The sequence below is a fragment of the Dipodomys spectabilis genome, unplaced genomic scaffold (genome assembly GCF_019054845.1).
Source record: "Dipodomys spectabilis isolate Male_0828 unplaced genomic scaffold, ASM1905484v1 ptg000295l, whole genome shotgun sequence".
In the NCBI taxonomy this organism is placed as follows: Eukaryota; Metazoa; Chordata; class Mammalia; order Rodentia; family Heteromyidae; genus Dipodomys; species Dipodomys spectabilis.
This window is the reverse complement of record NW_024870972.1, coordinates 5,617,277-5,625,029: the sequence shown is the minus strand read 5'-3', so window position 1 is coordinate 5,625,029 and position 7,753 is coordinate 5,617,277.

Genomic DNA, 7,753 nt, shown 5'->3' with positions numbered 1-7,753 from the left:
AAACAGTTTTATGGTCCCAAAGTAAGGAGGATCTACTACTTCCCCAATGCAGAGACAAGCCTCAAAAGATATATGGACAGCACCGACCTTTCACACTAAGCCCTAATCTACATCCTAGCAAGATTGAAAGTTCATATACTGTCAACAATAACAGGTCGAATTATATTCCTTGTAATTCTGGGAGAGATGAAAAGTGTTTGGAACCACAGGATGCAAACGACAAGATAGAGCAACACAGAAATTCGACGCCTTAAAAGACAATCGTTTTTCAGGGCTCAAGTTGTCACTGATCTAAACCATCCCCAAAGGAGAGACAAGCCTCTAAATAGAAATAGACCGCATCTTTCTAACCCAGGTTACTCCGGTCTGCATCCTAGCATGATTGAAAGCCCCTTATACTGTCCATCCACAGTAACCAGTCCAATTTTTTTTTTCATTTCTGGGTGAGCTGACCAGTGTTAAAGAGTTCAGCATGCAAACGAAAGTTTGAGTAAAGCAGAGAAAGTCAGATAAGTGATGTTAATGAAATGAACCCAAAGATATGTATTCAAAGGTTTCTTATTTGATTTCAAGCGATTGTATATGACACATTCATAAGATCATTTATTTTTACTTTGTAAGTCCCTCCCCCATTGTATAACCACTGCATTCACTGTATTTCATGTAGGTATAATTTGTGGAGGGGAAGGGGAAAAACAATTTCTTTAACTAGGGATACAGGAGGACCCATTGCAAAAATGCGATGTACAAGTCGTTATGTCCAAAACGAACTTTACAACTTTACTTTGTGAGTGGTGGGGGGTATGAGAGCGGGGAGGACTGTGGGGGAGGGTAGGAGGAGGATGGGAAAAGATGGGAAGGGGAAACAAAGGAGGACGTTACAATCCTTTATAAAAAAGGTACTTATTATCTTGCACATGTAATTGTTACCCCTCTGTACATTGTTTTCACACACAAAAAGCAAATGAACAAATAAATAAATAAATAAATATAAAAACAAGAAAAGATGGAGCACTCAGAACTTGAGGATCTTGAAACAGTTTGAAAGCCCTCAAGCAAAGAGGGTTTACTCCTTCCCAAAAGGAGGGACATGTCTCCATAGAGAAATTGACAGAACAAATCTTCCCAAGAAGCTCTAGTCTGCATCTTAACCAGACAGAATGTGTCTCATCCTGTCTACAATCACAGGTTCCGTTTTTTCCTTACCACTGGGAGGGCTGAAAAGTTTTTGAGATCTCAGGATGTAAACGACAAGATAGAGCATTCAGACCTTCGGTGAGGTAAACAATATTGTTCGGTGCCCAAGTTCTGAAGGCTCTACAATTCCTCAAAGGAGATACAAGCCACTGAAGAGGAATAGACAGCATGGTTCTATCACAGGCAACAGCGGTCTGCATCCTAGCAGGGCTTGAGGCACCTTACACTGTAGACATTAACAAGTCCGAATTTTGTCCTTGCAATTCAGGGTGGGCTGACCAGTGTTAGGATGCTCAGAATGAAAACGACAAGACAGAGCACTGAGAAGGTGGGGAACTTAAAACAAAATTGTTTTATGGAGCCAAGGTTCTGAGTGCTCTATACCTTCGAAAAAGAAAGACCAGCCCCCGAAGAGAAATGGACAACATCTTTCGGTTTCTAGCAGCCCCTGTGTGCATCCTAGCATGGTTCAAAGCCCCTCTTGGTGTCACCATCCGCAGGTCAATTTTGTGACCTGCAATTTTGGGAGAGCTGTGGAGGGTTTGGGAACACAGGATGCAAATAACAAGAGAGCTTTCTCAGAATTTGGGGAACATAAAAAATTGTTTTAAGGTCCCCAAATTGTGAGTGCTCTTTCTTGTTATTTGCATCCTGTGCTCCCAAAGCCTCTTCAGATCTCCCAATATTTCAAAGAAAACTTTTGACCTATGGCTGGTGATACCGAGAGGGGCTGTGAACCATGCCAGGATGCACATAGGAGCTAATACAGACTGAAATATGATGTCTATTTCTCTTTGGTGGCTGGTCTCTTCATTATGGAAGGTGGAGAGTATTCACAACTGAGGCGCCGAAAAACAGTTCTGTTTTAAGGTACCCAAGTTCTCAGGGCTCTGTCTTGTCGTTTTCATCCCGACCTACCTAACACTGCCCAGCAATCAAAGAATTGCAAGGAAAACATTGGGACTGGTTAATGGAGACAGTGTGAGGAGGTTTAAGCCCTGCTATGATGCAGACCGACGATGCCTGGGATAGGCCGATGCTGTCTAACAATTGTTTCAAGGTCCCCAAGTTGTGAGTGCTCTACACTTCCCCAAAGTAGAGAAAAGCCTCTAAATAGAAATAGGCTGCATTTTTCTCGCCCAGGCAACTGTGGTCTGCATCCACCAGGGCTTAAAGCCCCTCACACTGTCCACAGAGCCCAGTCCAATTTGTTTCATCCAATTCTGGGAGAGCTGACCTGTGTTAGCGAGCTCAGGTTGCAAACGAAAAGATAGAGCACTCAGAAATTAGTGACCTTAAAACAGTTTTAAGGTCCCAAAGAGAGGAGGCTCTTCCCCTTCCCCAATGGAGAGACAAGCCTCCAAAGATATATGGACAGCACCGACCTTTCCCACTAAGCCTTAATCAACATCCTGTTCAATCTACTGTAAAGAATAACAGGTCCAATTATATTCCTTGGCATTCTGGGAGAGCTGAAGGCTCTACAATTCTTCAAAGGAGATACAAGCCACTAAAGAGAAATAGACAGCATGGTTCCATCACAGGCAACAGCGGTCTGCATCCTAGCAGGGCTTGAGGCACCTTACACTGTAGACATTAACAAGTCCGAATTTTGTCCTTGCAATTCACGGTGGGCTGACCTGTGTTAGGATGCTCAGGATGAAAACGACAAGACAGAGCACTGAGAAGGTGGGGAACTTAAAACAAAATTGTTTTATGGAGCCAAGGTTCTGAGTGCTCTATACCTTCGAAAAAGAAAGACCAGCCCCCGAAGAAATTAGTGACCTTAAAACAGTGTTAAAGTCCCAAAGAGAGGAGGCTCTTCTCCTTCCCCAATGGAGAGACAAGCCTCCAAAGATATATGGACAACACCGACCTTTCCCACTAAGCCCTAATCAACATCCTGTTCAATATACTGTAAACAATAACAGGTCCAATTATATTCCTTGCCATTCTGGGAGAGCTGAAAAGTGGTTGGAACCACAGGATGCAAACGACAAGACAGAGCAACACATAAATTCGGCGCTTTAAAACATAATTTTTTTTCAGGGCTCAAATTTTCAATGATCTACACCTTCCCCAAAGGAGAGACAAGCCTCTAAATAGAAATAGACCGCATCTTTCTAACCCAGGTTACTCCGGTCTGCATCCTAGCATGGCTGAAAGCCCCTTATACTGTCCATCCACAGTAACCCGTCCAATTTTTTCTTTCATTTCTGGGTGAGCTGACCAGTGTTAAAGAGTGCAGCATGCAAACGAAAGTTTGAGTAAAGCAGAGAAAGTCAGATATGGTGATGTTAATGAAATGAACCCAAAGATATGTATTCAAAGGTTTCTTATTTGATTTCAAGCGATTGTATATGACACATTCATAAGATCAATTCTTTTTTACTTTGTAAGTCCCTCGTATAACCACTGCATTCACTGCATTTCATGTCGGTATAATTTGTGGAGAGGAAGGGGCAAAACAATTCTTTTAAATAGGGATACCGGTGGACCCATTGCAAAAATGCGATGTACAAGTTGTTATGTCCAAAACGAACTTTACAACTTTAGTTTGTGAGTGGTGGGGGTATGAGAGCGGGGAGGACTGTGGGGGAGGGTAGGAGGAGGATGGGAAAAGATGGGAAGGGGAAACAAAGGAGGACGTTACAATCCTTTATAAAAAAGGTACTCATTATCTTGCACATGTAATTGTTACCCCTCTGTACATTGTTTTCACAAAAAAAGCAAATGAACAAATAAATAAATAAATAAATTTAAAAAACAAGAAAAGATGGAGCACTCAGAACTTGAGGATCTTGAAACAGTTTGAAAGCCCCCAAGCAAAGAGGGGTTACTCCTTCCCAAAAGGAGGGACACGTCTCCATAGAGAAATTGACAGAACAGGGCTGGGAAGGTGGCTCAGTGGTAGAGCACTTGCCTTGCATGCTCAAGGCCCTGGGTTCGATTCCTCAGCACCACATAAGAAAAAAGCCAGAAGTGGCGCTGTGGCTCAAGTGGTAGAGTGCTACCCTTGAGCTGAAGAGCTGAGGGACAGCACCCAGGCCCAGAGTTCAGGCCCCACGACTGGACCCCCCCCCAAAAAAAGAAATTGACAGAACAAATCTTCCCAAGAAGCTCTAGTCTGCATCCTAACCAGACGGCAAGTGGCTCATTCTGTTTACAATCACAGGTTCCGTTTTTTCCTTACCACTGGGAGGGCTGAAAAGTTTTTGAGATCTCAGGATGTAAACGACAAGACAGAGCACTCAGACCTTCGGTGAGGTAAACAATATTGTATGGTGCCCAAGTTCTGAAGGCTCTACAATTCCTCAAAGGAGATACAAGCCACTAAAGAGAAATAGACAGCATGGTTCTATCACAGGCAACAGCGGTCTGCATCCTAGTAGGGCTTGAGGCACCTTACACTGTAGACATTAACAAGTCCGAATTTTGTCCTTGCAATTCAGGGTGGGCTGACCAGTGTTAGGATGCTCAGAATGAAAACGACAAGACAGAGCACTGAGAAGGTGGGGAACTTAAAACAAAATTGTTTTATGGAGCCAAGGTTCTGAGTGCTCTATACCTTCGTAAAAGAAAGATCAGCCCCCGAAGAGAAATGGACAACATCTTTCGGTTTCTAGCAGCCCCTGTGTGCATCCTAGCATGGTTCAAAGCCCCTCTTGGTGTCACCATATGCAGGTCAATCTTTTTGACTTGCAATTTTGGGAGAGCTGTGGAGGGTTTGGGAACACAGGATGCAAATAACAAGAGAGCTTTCTCAGAATTTGGGGAACATAAAAATTGTTTTAAGGTCCGCAATTTGTGAGTGCTCTTTCTTGTTATTTGCATCCTGTGCTCCCAAAACCTCTTCAGATCTCCCAGTATTTCAAAGAAAACTTTTGACCTATAGCTGGTGATACCGAGAGAGGCTGTGAACCATGCCAGGATGCACATAGGATCTACTACAGACCGAAATATGCTGTCTATTTCTCTTTGGTGGCTGGTCTCTTCATTATGGAAGGTGGAGAGTATTCACAACTGAGGCGCTGAAAAACAGTTCTGTTTTAAGATACCCAAGTTCTCAGCGCTCTGTCTTGTCGTTTTCATCCTGAGCTCCTTAACACTGCTCAGCAATCAAAGAATTGCAAGGAAAACATTGGGACTGGTTAATGGGGACAGTGTGAGGAGGTTTAAGCCCTGCTATGATGCAGACCGACGATGCCTGGGATAGGCCAATGCTGTCTAACAATTGTTTCAAGGTCCCCAAGTTGTGAGTGCTCTACACCTTCCCCAAAGTAGAGAAAAGCCTCTAAATAGAAATAGGCTGCATTTTTCTCGCCCAGGCAACTCTGGTCTGCATCCATCAGGCTTAAAGCCCCTCACACTGTCCACAGAGCCCAGTCCAATTTGTTTCATCCAATTCTGGGACGCTGACCTGTGTTAGCGAGCTCAGGATGCAAACGAAAAGATAGAGCACTCAGAAATTGGTGACCTTAAAACAGTTTTAAGGTCCCAAAGTGAGGAGGCTCTACTCCTTCCCAATGGAGAGACAAGCCTCCAAAGATATATGGACAGCACTGACCTTTCCCACTAAGCCCTCATCTACATCCTGTTCAATATACTGTAAACAATAACAGGTTCAATTATATTCCTTGCCATTCTGGGGGAGCTGAAAAGTGGTTGAAAGCACAGGATGCAAACGACGAGACAGAGCAACACATAAATTCGGCGCCTTAAAACAAAATTGTTTTTCAGGGCTCAAATTCTCAATGATCTACACCTTCCCCAAAGGAGAGACAAGGCGATAAATAGAAATAGATCGCATCTTTCTAACCCAGGTTACTCTGGTAGCATCCTAGCATGGCTGAAAGCCCCTTATACTGTCCATCCACAGTAACCCGTCCAATTTTTTCTTCCAATTGTGGGAGAGCTTACCAGTGTTAGCGAGTTCAGCATGCAAACGAAAGTTTGAGTAAAGCAGAGAAAATTAGATAAGGTGATGTTAATGAAATGAACCCTAAGATATGCATTCAAATGTTTTTTATTTTCTTTCAAGCGATTGTTTATGACACATTCATAAGATCATTTCTTTTTAACGTTGTAAGTCCCTCCTCCATTGTAAAACCACTGCTTTCACTGGATTTCATGTCGGTATAATTTGTGGAGGAGAAGGGGCAAAACAATTCGTTTAAATAGGGATACCGGTGGACCCATTGCAAAAATGTGATGTACAAGTCGTTATGTCCAAAAGGAACTTTACCACTTTCGTTTGTGTGTGGTGGGGGGTATGGGAGCGGGGAGGACTGTGGGAGAGGGCAGGAGCAGGATGGAAATGATGGGAAGGGAAAACAAAGGAGGACATTACAATACTTTATAAAAAATATACTCGTTATCTTGCTCATGTAATTGTAACCATTCTGTACACTGTTTTCACACAAAAAAATAAATGAACAAATAAATTAATAAATAAATTTAAAAACTAGAAAAGATGGAGCACTCAGGACGTGCGGACCTTGAAACAGTTTTAAGGCCCCCAAGCAATGAGGGTTTACTCCTTCCCCAAAGCAGGGACACGCCTCCATAGAGAAATTGACAGCACCCATGTTCCCAAGAAGCTCTGGTCTGCATCCTTGCAAGACCGAAAGTGTCTCATCCTGTCTACAACCACAGGTTCCGTTTTTTTCCTTACCATTGGGAGGGCTGAAAATTTTTTGAGATCTCAGGATGTAAACGACAAGATAGAGCACTCAGACCTTCGGTGAGGTAAACAGTATTGTATGGTGCCCAGGTTCTGAAGGCTCTACAATTCCTCAACGGAGATACAAGCCACTAAAGAGAAATAGACAGCATGGTTCTATCACAGGCAACAGCGGTCTGCATCCTAGCAGGGCTTGAAGCCCCTTACCCTGTCCACAGTAACTAGTCCGAATTTTTCCTTGCAATTGTGTGTGGGCTGACCAGTGTTAGGATGCTCAGGATGGAAACGACAAGATAGAGCACTGAGAATGTGGGGAAATTAAAACAAAATTGTTTTATGGCGCCAAGGTTCTGAATGCTCTATACTTTCGAAAAAGAAAAGACCAGCCCCCAAGATAAATAGACAATATCGTTCGGTTTCTAGCAACCCCTGTGTGCATCCTGGCATGGTTCAAAGCCCCTCTTGGTGTCACCATCCGCAGGTCAATCTTTTTTCCTTGCAATTTTGGGAGTGCTGTGGAGGGTTTGGGAGCAAAGGATGCAAACAATAACAGAGAGTTCTCAGAATTTGCGGACCATAAAGAAAATTGTTTTAAGGTCTTCAAGTTCTGAGTACTCTCAACTTTTCCCAAAAGCGAGACAAGCCACTTAAGAGAAATAGAAACATTTTTCTGTGCCAGGCAACTGTGCTTTGAATCTTAGCAGGGCTTAATGACCTTCGCACTATCCACAGTAAACAGTCCAAACATTGTTCTTCCACTTCTGGGAGAAGTGACCAGTATTAGGGAGCCCAGGTACAAACGATAAGATAGAGTCCTCAGAATATGAGCACCCTAGAACAGTCTAAAGGCCTTCAGGGAAGGAGGGCTCTTCA